Consider the following 11,354-nt stretch of genomic DNA (forward strand, 5'->3'; position numbering starts at 1 on the left):
AAGCCTTTCCAGAAGGTTTCTGGGCAGTGCAGCCTTATTCCATCCTCCATGGTAGGACACTTGACCACACTAGTAGCAAGTAATCTGGTATCATTGCATGACAAAGCCTGGCAGCATATGGTCCCAGTGTTTGCTGGCATTCAAGCAACATCCATTCTTTATCTTGCTGTGTTATCCTCAGGAGAGTGATATTGTTCATGGTAATCTGGTTGAAATATGGGAATTTAATTAAGGGGACAGAGGTGGCCGTTCCTACTGGGCTGTTTGCCTGTGGCTGAAAAGAAATCCTTCCCTGCAGTTAGCCAAGCAGGGTGGGGGGGGGGCAAGGGAAGAGAGATTGGTGCTGAGCTTTTCATGTTTGGCTAGCAGGAATCTTCCCTGATACCAGCCACACGGTGGGGGGGGGGGGGAAAAGAGGGGAGGAGTAAAGCAATCATCCCAGAGAATTGGATGGGGGGAGGGTTAGTTGGGTTTCTGCTGCTGCACGTTAACAGGAAAACCGCAGCACTCAATGGGCTTTGCTTGGTATGTGGGAAAGGAGGATGCCGCTTTTCTGAAGGCTGCAGAAGCCAAAAGACAATGGCTTACCATGGCTGCATGCAAGCCGAATTCTGTTGCCTGGACCTGCGTCTGTGATCTCTAACACCAAAGCCACAGGCACTCAATATTAAGACACAAAATGCGACCTTGTACTGAAATCACATGTGCTATGTAACGTGAATAGTGTTGTTCACCATGAAAGAGTGTAAGAATTGTTCTGTAAAATGTATCTTTTTAAATACTTCTCTCCCTTTTTTCCCCTCCCTCCCGCAGCTGCAAATTTTTCAAGCCTCCCTCCTCCGTCCCAAAGGCTATCTCAGATAAGGCAGAAGAAAAAAAGGACGCAAGATGAAATGTTCTCTGAAATTATGGAATTGACCCGCAATGAAAGAGCTCCTCTGAATGAGTGGAAGGATGCGGTATCAAAGTACAGGAAAGATGCCAGTGTACGTGAGGACAGGAGGGACCAACATGAGGAAGCAACGTGACGAGAGGAGAGGAGAGGAGAGACGCTTGAGATGAGAGGTGGCGGCAGAAAGATCAGAGGAGGCAGGATGCAATGCGGAGGCTGCTGCGTGAGCAAACGGACATGCTCCGGCATTTGGTGGAGCTTCAGAAACAGCAGCAGGATTACAGAGTGTCGCTGCAGCCCCTGTATAACTGCCCTGCCCCCTCACCATGTTCCATAGCCTCCTCACCCAGACATGTAAGAATGATAGTGACTTTATTTCCTTTGAAAGCAAGCTGTGATCGAAGGGGGATGGGGGAGTTGCTTACGGAGAACAAGTCAATCAAGGGGGCAGGTTTTCATCAAGGAGAAACAAACAGAACTGCCACACTGTAGCCTGGCCAGTCATGAAACTGGTTTTCAAAGCTTCTCTGATGCGCAGCACTTCCTGGTGTGCTTTTCTAATTGCCCTGGTGTCTGGCTGCATGTAATCAGCGGCCAGGTGATTTGCCTTAGCCTCCCCCGCCCCTGCCATAAAAAGTCTCTTCCTTACTCTCAGATTATGGAGCACACAGCAAGCAGAAATAACAATGGGAATATTGGTTTGGCTGAGGTCTGAGTGAGTCAATAACGTGTGCTAGCGACCCTTTAAATGTCCAAATGCACATTCTACCACCATTCTGCACTTGCTCAGCCTGTAGTTGAACAGCTCCTGCCTACTGTCCAGGCTGCCTGTGTATGGCTTCATGAGCCATGGCATTAAGGGGTAGGCTGGGTCCCCAAGGATAACTAGAGGCATTTCAACATCCCCAACGGTTACTTTCTGGTCTGGGAAGTAAATCCCTTGCTGCAGCTGTTTAAACAGAGTAGTGTTCCTGAAGACATGAGCGTCATAAATCCTTCCCAGCCATCCCACGTTGATGTTGGCGAAACGTCCCTTGTGATCCACCAGTGCTTGCAGCACCATTGAAAAGTACCCCTTGCGGTTTATGTACTGGCTGCCCTGGTGCCAAGATAGATGGAACCCATATCCCTATCGCCCCACCACAGTTAGGGAATCCCAGTGCAGCAAAGCCATCCACTATGACCTGCACATTTCCCAGCGTCACTACCTTTGGTAGCAGCAGCTCAGTGATTGCATTGGCTACTTGCATGACAGCAGCCCCCACAGTAGATTTGCCCACTCCAAATTGATTCCTGACTGACCGGTAGCTGTCTGGCGTTGCAAGCTTCCACAGGGCTATCGCCACTCGCTCCTCAACTGTGAGGGCTGCTCTCATCTTGGTATTCTGGCGTTTCAGGGCAGGGGACAGCAAGTCAAAGTTCCATGAAAGTGCCCTTACGCATGTGAAAGTTTCGCAGCCACTGGGAATCATCCCACACCTGCAACACTATGCGGTCCCACCAGTCTGTGCTTGTTTCCCGGGTCCAAAAAAAAAAAGCAGCATTCCACAGCTAGAACCAGCCACATTAACAGCTTGATCCCCAAAGCTCCAGGGCCCGCGGTTTGAGAGAATTCTATGTCCACGTCCTTATCACTCTTGTCGCTGCGCTGCAGTCGCAGCCTCCTCCTCCTCACCTGGTTTTCCAGGTTCTGGTTCAGCATAAACTGCACGAGAACGCGTGAGGTGTTTACAATGTTCATTACTGCTGTCTTGAGCTGAGCGGGCTCCATGGTATGGCATCTGCACAGTTCACCCAGGAAAAAAGGTGCAAAACGGTTGTCTGCCGTTGCTTTCATGGAGGGAGAGGTGAGGCTGTACCCAGAACCACCAGTGACAATGTTTTTTGCCCCATCAGGCACTGGGATCTCAACCCAGAATTCCAATGGGCGGGTGAGACTGCAGGGACTGAACTATGGGATAGCTACCCACAGTGCAACGCTCTGGAAGTCAACAGTAGCCTCGGTACATGGACGCACACTGCCGCATTAATGTGCTTAATATAGCCACATGCCCTCGACTTTATACAATCGGTTGCCAAAAAACAAATTCTGTAAAATCAGAGTAATCCCGTAGTGTAGACATACCCTAAGCTGCCAGGGACAAGCCAGCTGTGAATGCCAGCATAGGTGCTGGAACTAGGGGTACTGCCTTATGTCAACCTAACTGTTGAGTGTAGACCAAGCCTGAGTCTAGGCTTACATTGCAGTGTAGACAGACCCTCAGCCATTTTCCTCCCACTCAACTGGACTGCTGAGTCCCTTCTAGAGAAGCAGGCCAGGCTTCATGTCCCATTCAGGTGCTGAGCTGACCTCACCTCAATACTGATTTCACAGTGGTGGGCTTTTTTGCAGAGAGGATGACATCCCAATGCAGATGCTGTCTGTGTGCGGTCCTTTGTGCACAATCCTTTATCTCTGTGTTTGCACTGTGTTCTGTGCCTTCCCTTTTCTTCTTCCACTTCGTGATCACTGATTCTATGTTTCGTATGGCTCGGTTTTGTTTTCCATACCTCACAATGGGGAGGGATCTGATAAGGGCTCTGCAGTGATACAGCTTGTTCGGATGGATCATCTTTTCCCCAGAGATTAACGTATGCTCCTTTTAGAACTTTATTTAGCATTTTGAATATTGTTCTGAATGAGGTTGTTTGCTCTCTGATTCTGCAGGTCAGCGGTGTTATGGTCTGGGTGTCTTTAGAATCCATCCTATTCTAGCAGCCACCCTGATGTCCCAGCATCTGTCTCATCATCATGTCCCTGGCACTCAGCAACTGGACAAGCCTTCACAGCCTTGCTGACCCAGGGATTTCCCCAGTCTAGTTCCCCTCTTGGTGCAAATATACACACTTGTGTCCTTCACTGAGAATCCGCTGTTAGCTGCATGGCACAGGAAAGTACCCTTATTATACCTGTTCTCAGGGACACAGCTGGGTTCCTCTTCTCCCCATGTTGCCTCTTGAAACTTTATTTTTAGGTCTCTTTTCTCTCTTCCTCACTTCCCCCAGGTAACCCTGTGGCCAGGAGACTGCATCCCGTTGCTCTGTTCCTAATGTGAACACTCAACAGTTCTTTCTGGAGAGGTGCGAGGCTTCATCTCCCACTCAGGCACAGTGCTGACTTCATAGTTCTGGAGGCTGTACTGATAGCTGTGCACTATGGGGTCATCCTGAGTTGCTTTTGTTGCAGCCCTGGCTGAGTCCTCCCTTTGTGGATGGTCACCAGTCTGCTGTATTGGACCCAACCTCCAGCTCTGATGTGCTTCCAAGCCCAGTGGATCAGAGCCAGGGCCGGCTCTAAGTTTTTGGCTGCCCCCCACCCCAGCCCTGGGTTCTCTCTCCCCTCCCCCCCCCCCCCACCTGCACCCCCTGCCGCCCCAGCCCTGGGCTCCTCCCCCCTCACCTCCAGCTGGTCTGGCACTGGCAGGGTCAGGGTAAGCAGCAGGGCTCCAGGGCTGCGCCTCAGCCCAGGGTCCCTCCATCCAGGGCTCCCGCCTCCAGTACCATCCGGGACCCGGGAGGGCGGAGCTGGGGGACCGCCTCAGCAGAGGGCTGAGGAGCCGGGGCAGGGTAGCCCCAGAGGCAGTGGAGCCCTGGAGAGCAGGATGCAGGCCCCGCACGACAGCGCCCCACCCTCTATGGCCCCGCTGCTGCTTCTGGCCACCCTGACAGTCCCTGGGCGGCTTCGCCCAGCCCCGTCTGAAGCGCTGGGGGCAACCACCCTGCGGCACCTGCAGGCAGCTCTGTGTGCCCTGTGGGGTGTCCCCCAGCCTGAGTGTCCCCCGCTCGAAGCCTGCCCAGCCCAGCCACAAGGTGTGGGAGCTGCTCCCCCACGGCGCAAACCGCAGAGGCTACAGGGCGCCCCCCTCCCCCCCATGCTGCTGCTGCCAGGGCCGGCTCTAGGCATTTGCTGCTAGAAGCACACACACACACACACACACACAAAGCCAGAATGCTGCCCTTGAAAATGTGCTGCCCCAAGCACGTGCTTGGTTTGCTGGTGCCTAGAGTTGGCCCTGATCAGAGCAGCGTTCATACACGGTCTAGTTTTGGCTTCTTGGACATAGTCCTGTGAAGCAGACTGCAGTCTCACATCCCAAAGAGGGGTGTCAGACAAACTGCCCTCAACCCTGAGACCAGTGCTGAACCCCCCCAAACTGGCCTAGGAACTGACACTCTCCCAGGGTCCACCTTGTAGGCATTCTGGATTATAGTTTAACTCTTCATAGACTACATGAAAAGTAACAAGGACGCAGTGGCTTTGCAAAGAAACATTGTAAATACACACTTTACTCAGACAGCCCAGGAGATTTACAGATTTATGTAAAACACCCCCCACCTGAACTCAATTTCTTCCCTCAGAGTCCTTGTCACTCCAGAGAGTCTATCGGGTTCTGGTCAGCATCTCCAGCCCCTACTCCTTTAGCTCAGTCTTCTGGTTCTGGCAATGGTCTGCCCCTCTGGTGTAGAGAGCAGCTCTTTAAAATCCACCTCTGACACCTTTTCCTGCTCCTCTTCTTAGGTGGAGATTTTCAATGCACCAGCCATCAAGTGGGATGCTGACAGAGGGTTGTTAGAAGTCAATGGCTCTACTAGTAGCTCCCATTGCTCCTGCCAGGATAGGGCTATTCAAGGTTGCTGACTGTGTTTCAAGTTCTCAGACACAGTCTGTTTCCTGCCACACTAGAGAAGTTCTAATCCACACTGACTGTCAAAATCTGCAACGATATTCCACCAAACAAGGAATTCATGGTTTGACAGACATTCCTAAAACTCTTACAGCTCAGAGGCCTCTTCTCCTTTCTTTCAGATGTGGGTAATAGTGAATACAGTATGGGATTGAATTAGGGTCCTTTCCCTGTAGAGTGACCAGATAGCAAGTGTGAAAAATTGGGACAGGAGGTGGAAGGGTGGGGGTAATAGGCACAAATAAGAAAAATTACCAAATATCAGGACTGTCCCTATAAAGTCAGGACATCTGGTCACCCTATTTCCCTGCTAGGTTTGAGTGGGTATTCCCTATACATGAAAAAGGAATACAGCTCGTACTGGTAATAACTTACTGGTATAAAGGTTTAAATACCTCAACTTCTGAGCTGAAGCCACTGTGTAATTCCCCAGGTACATTAGTTCACTTCTGTGATCAAAGAGGTAATTCATACTACTGGCTTATCAGGATCTTGCTGTGGGTAGACAGGCTGGAGTTCATTCTTTCATTTACACAGCTGTGTATTATAAGTAACTATGGATGTACACTCCTTGCTCAGTTTGTAATGAAAGAGGTGCCGGGGCTCAAGCAATACTGATAATACCATTCCTCAAAGGCACTAGCTATTTCCTTTGCCCAGGAGTGCTCAACCCCCACCACCCACCCACTTCCCTCAAGTCCCCACCCCGCCTCTTCCCATCCCCACTACGCCTCTTCCCCGCTTCTTTCCACCCACTGCCCATCTCCTCCCCTCCCCACGCCTCCTGCACACCGTGGAACAACTGCTTGTGACGGGCGGGAGGCATTGGAAGTGAGTGGGAGGAGTTGAGTGGAGGGGCTGCCGGCAGATGAGAGGCGCTGGGGGCGGATGGGAGTTGGCTGTCAGTAGGTGCTAAGCACCCAGTAATTTATTTCCAACCCTGGAGCACCCATGGAGTTGGCGCCTATGCCATTCCTAGAACAAAATGGCATCCTTTGCCTAGCGTGACCTTGTACACCACAAGGTCATGCCTTGCAATGCAAGTGTACCCCAGCATGAAGATGGATGACAGGGCTGTGCCCCAACAAGCCCTGGCACAAATTAAGCTGAGATTACACAGGTGTAAAACTCATGTGGAATGAAGAGTCTGGCTCACGAGGTTTATATTTAAATCTAGCATTTTGTACAAGCTGCACTGCTATGAAATCAGATGTGTATATCATAAGGACATTTGTCTTGCCTCTTTGTACGTAGTTTAAGAAGCAAGATGACATCTCTGCCAGAGATGTTGATGAGATGAGCTATACAACTGCAGAGCTGAAATATTTGGAAAGGGGATGAAACAGGGTGATAACTATTGCCTTAGTCAAATGGGGAGCTTTAATTTCTAAACCATGCCCATGTGGGCATGAACAATGATAACTCTGCCCTGTAGTGACACTACACAATAACCATACACTTATAATTAAGGCATTTTAGTGTGTGTGGTCTCCGTTTAGATTAATGGGTTTTTAAAGACATTCCCTGATATGTCACTACAGGACAGAGTTAAGGCTATTTGTGTGCCTTTATTGCGCATTTCTTACTTTAACATATTTGAATTGCTTTTCAATGTAACCTTAACTTTTACTATCTGGAATTCATAATGTTTGTTTTTGGGGAACTACAACATCTCAGTAATATTTTTTATCTTTAAAGTGTTGATACATACTCTCAACCTTAAAGAAAATCCAATTCAAAGTGGGTTATTTAGGAATTTCCTTGGTTTTTAGAAATTATGTAAAATGTCATACAAGAACACTAAACAAAAGACCCCCCCCAAGAGAATGCAGCATTTCTAATGATTTGAAGATCTGTACTACCAACCTTAAATTTATTTTTACATTTTAAATTCTAATGACAGATTCACCACAGCAGTGCAAACAGCCAGAGCACATCAGCCAGTTGATCTGGGTTTACAAGCTCATTACATCACCAAATCAGTCAAAGCATAGTGGTGAATCTGGTCCTTAATTTGCAATTTACTTATTGGTCTAGAGGGATGTGGTTGTGACACTGGTCATATGCGAAGTGGGGTAGGGAGAGTCTAGTCCTGGAGTGCCAATGTCTCTCTCTGTGTGTGTGTGTGTGTGTGTGTGTGTTAAGGGCTCCCCCTGCACTCCTGCCTCACTCCCCCTGGCAGTGCTACTTCAGTGTGCACACAAGCAGAGACATAAGTGCCATGGGGAGCCTTTCAAGCACTGAAGCCCAAGCCATCAGGCAGCCACAAAATCTTTAAAGAACAGCTACAGCTGGGCCAAGTAATCTACCAATGAGAACTCTTCACACACACACACACACCCTGTCATACCACTAACTCATTATAACCAGTAGAATTGTTGCATGCAAATTTGTTGTAGAGGCCCACTGGTGATTGTTGACTTACTTCTGTCACAATGGTCCCTAGAGTTACTGGAGCTATTGACCAGACCCTGTTATAGCCTATGATCATCATAACAATTAAATACAATATTAATAACATTGCATAATTACAACCTCATGTCTTCAAAAATAGCCTGGGCACAAGATTTCAATTAATTTTAACTACATAGAAAGTTTACAGCGTTTGTGTTTGTCTTTAATGTTCCTAATTACAGAATAAGGAAAGATTTGATACAGATGCATACTTTCTTTAAATTTAAAAACCAGGTGCTTTAACTCAAACTAATTAACAGAAGTGTTTGTACATTCTCAGAAAAAAAAAGTTTCTACTCAAAGTACTGTAGGTCTGGGGAGGATGCACAGTATTTTTCATACAAAAATCCCTGTTTACATGCAAAAGTTTTACTTTACTTTTATTTACAATCCTTACTATGGAGCCTTGGCTGGCACCTCCATATATATATATATAGATATGGATATAGAGGACAAGGAAGGTAATGATGCCTTTCCTAACTGCTTAGATAAAACCACACTGTTGATAGGTTGGAGTATACACACACACACACACACTTGAGTGTGAGTGAATCTAGAGAAATGCAATAAAAAGGATTAGGAAAGGGACATATGAGGAGTTGCAAGAACTGAATATTCATGGCCCTGAGAAAGAAAATGGTAACTGTCAACAAATATTTCAGAGATAAGAATAATAAAAAGGGGAGGGATCATCATCTACAGAGGTGACAGCGTAAGAAGGAGCACCTGCTTGAAACTCAAAAGGGGAACATTAGAGTGTACATTAAAACATTTTGACAAAGGATATTTCAGCAGAATGATCAGCAGAGGGTGTTTACTGTAGTGATGGCCCCATCCAAAAGTAGTAAGGAAGCAACTCAATGAGATACATGAAAATCTTACATCATACAGGAGTGATTGGACCATGTGACTTAGGAAGGCTTCTCCAGCCCTGTCACCTATAGTAAGGCACTATAGGCCCCGATTCTTCTCTCACTTACACCAGTTTTATCAATGATGTTACTGTCCTGATTTATACCATCGTGAGAGGAGAATCAGGCCCTACAGATTTTTTCCTTTCCTGGAACCTGAAGGATGTATAGAGAACTGGAATAAAAAGCACCTTTTCTACCATTAAAAAGGGTAAGAGATTATAAAAGTCAGGGCTCAATCTCCTATTGAAGTGCATGGGAGTTTTATTATTGACTGAAATAAAAGCAAGATCGGGGCGGCCTCACCCGGGGAGGCAGTATGGTCTAGTGGCTACAGCACTGGACTGGGATTCAGGAGACTTGAATTTCTATTCCTGGCTCTGCTACTGCCCTGCTGGGTGTCCACAGGGCAATCACTTCACCTCTGTTTCCTTTCTCATGCTGTGTCATCTACTACTTATACTGTGAGCTTTTTAGAACAGTGGCTGACTCTCACTAGGTGTCTGTACAGCCCTTAGCACAATGGGGTCCCAGTCTCCGTTAGAGCTTCTAGGCACTTCTGTCACACAAATAATGATCATAGTAACAAACAGAGAAAATGATGTGGAGACAGGCCTGTGACCATAGGAGAAAACTATAGCTAAAGCATCTCTTACATTTTTAAAGCCACTATGTATCTTATGCACTAAATTGTGGGGAAAGGGCATGTTTTACACCTGCCTTTTGTTTTTAAGCATAAAAAGTATTTTAGTGACCTTTCCCATTACAAATTTCTGACTGATTTAGAATGTGTGCTTGTGCTGGTTTCAAACAGAAAACACTTGGGAGTGCACATAAGGTGCCAGAGTTGTGTAACTGACACAGAAAATGTCTACTTTTTTTAAACAGCCTTTGCATAGGACCTGATAATGTGTGGTGCTGAGAATTTACAGCTCCCACTGAAGGCAAGTAGGAGATGTAAGGACTACCAATGAGGATAGGATTAGTCCCATTGACATGACTCAGAAATCAAGTTATAACAGTTCCTCCTCAGTAAGTCCACTGAAAATTCTAGCTGTGGGGGCACATTTTATATACTGCAGAAAGCAGAGCATTCAGCTTCTTCTGCCTGTGTCTCTGGGTAACTCTCTCATGATGAACTCCTGCCCACATGCAGTCTCCATCACATGGCTAGATGCCCACAGCTTCTCACACTCCCAATTATTTTCCAGCTATCTAACAGGATACCTGGTAGCAAAAAATCTTTCATGGCTTCTTTTCCGTCTCTCTCTCTGATACACACACCACTTACAACAAAAATCTGCTAGCTCCGGACTTAAGGTCAAACGCTATGGTCCCCACCACTGTGCCCCCCAGCTCCTCCCTGCCCACTCACACAGGCTTTGACTGCACTGGTGTGTTTCGGGGGAGGGGCACAGTGGGTCCAGGATGTGAAGAGACTTCATAGGAGGGCACTGCATACTCTCCACACCACAGAACTAAGATACACATACACCTGCTTCTGAATGAAGGGTCACGGTGTGTGTGTGTGTATGTTTAAGGGGGGGCGGGCAGGAAGTACATTTGAAATACAGAGGTCCCGGCCACAAAATCCCATGCGAGAGTCAGTAGCAACAGGAAAAGCAGTGGCCTGCCTCAACTCCCTCTCTCCACAGCCTGCTGTGCCAGATGAGGAGCACTTCTGTGCCGGTTACTGCAGGCCAGGGCTGAGAAGTCTGTTTCTCAACCCCGTGAACATTCCTCTGAATACAAAGCCCATTTAGCTGGGCTGTGCATTCTGTTTAAAGACGTGGCTCTAAGTGAATGATATTGAAGCTGAAACTTGACTCCCAGGGATACCTCCTCTTCCCCCCCCCCCCCCCCCCATCACTCTCATGTTCTCTTAGAACCTCCACACCTATTTTCCTAATTTAATTAGATGTGCTCCAGATGGTATACACCTGTACCTAGCCTCGCTAATGAGCATGTACAAATAGAAGCCTCCTCCAGAGAAAACAAAAGGAGAGAGATTAACTAGTAATTCTTTCCCCTTTATTAACAAAATGCTTTGATAATATGCAACCAGCTTTGCATGACAAAAGCATATATTTACATCTGCATTTTTCCTTTTCTCTCTGCATCTATCCATCCTCACTGTCTTTTGTGACCACCAAACTACCCATGTAAAGATGGTATTTTTGGTCATCACTAGCATTTGAACCTGGGCCCTCCAGTGCAGAGGGCATAATTCTCTGTAACAACTGTCATCATGGGGGATTGGTTCTGAGCTCTGCAAATTTGTGGTTCATAAGCCACTACAGTATGAGCTAAAGGACTAGCTCCATTCATGGGAGCAGAAGTAGGCTCTTATCCTTTGTAGACTAGGCTGAGGGG

This window comes from Malaclemys terrapin, chromosome 1 (genome assembly GCF_027887155.1).
Source record: "Malaclemys terrapin pileata isolate rMalTer1 chromosome 1, rMalTer1.hap1, whole genome shotgun sequence".
Lineage (NCBI taxonomy): Eukaryota > Metazoa > Chordata > Testudines > Emydidae > Malaclemys > Malaclemys terrapin.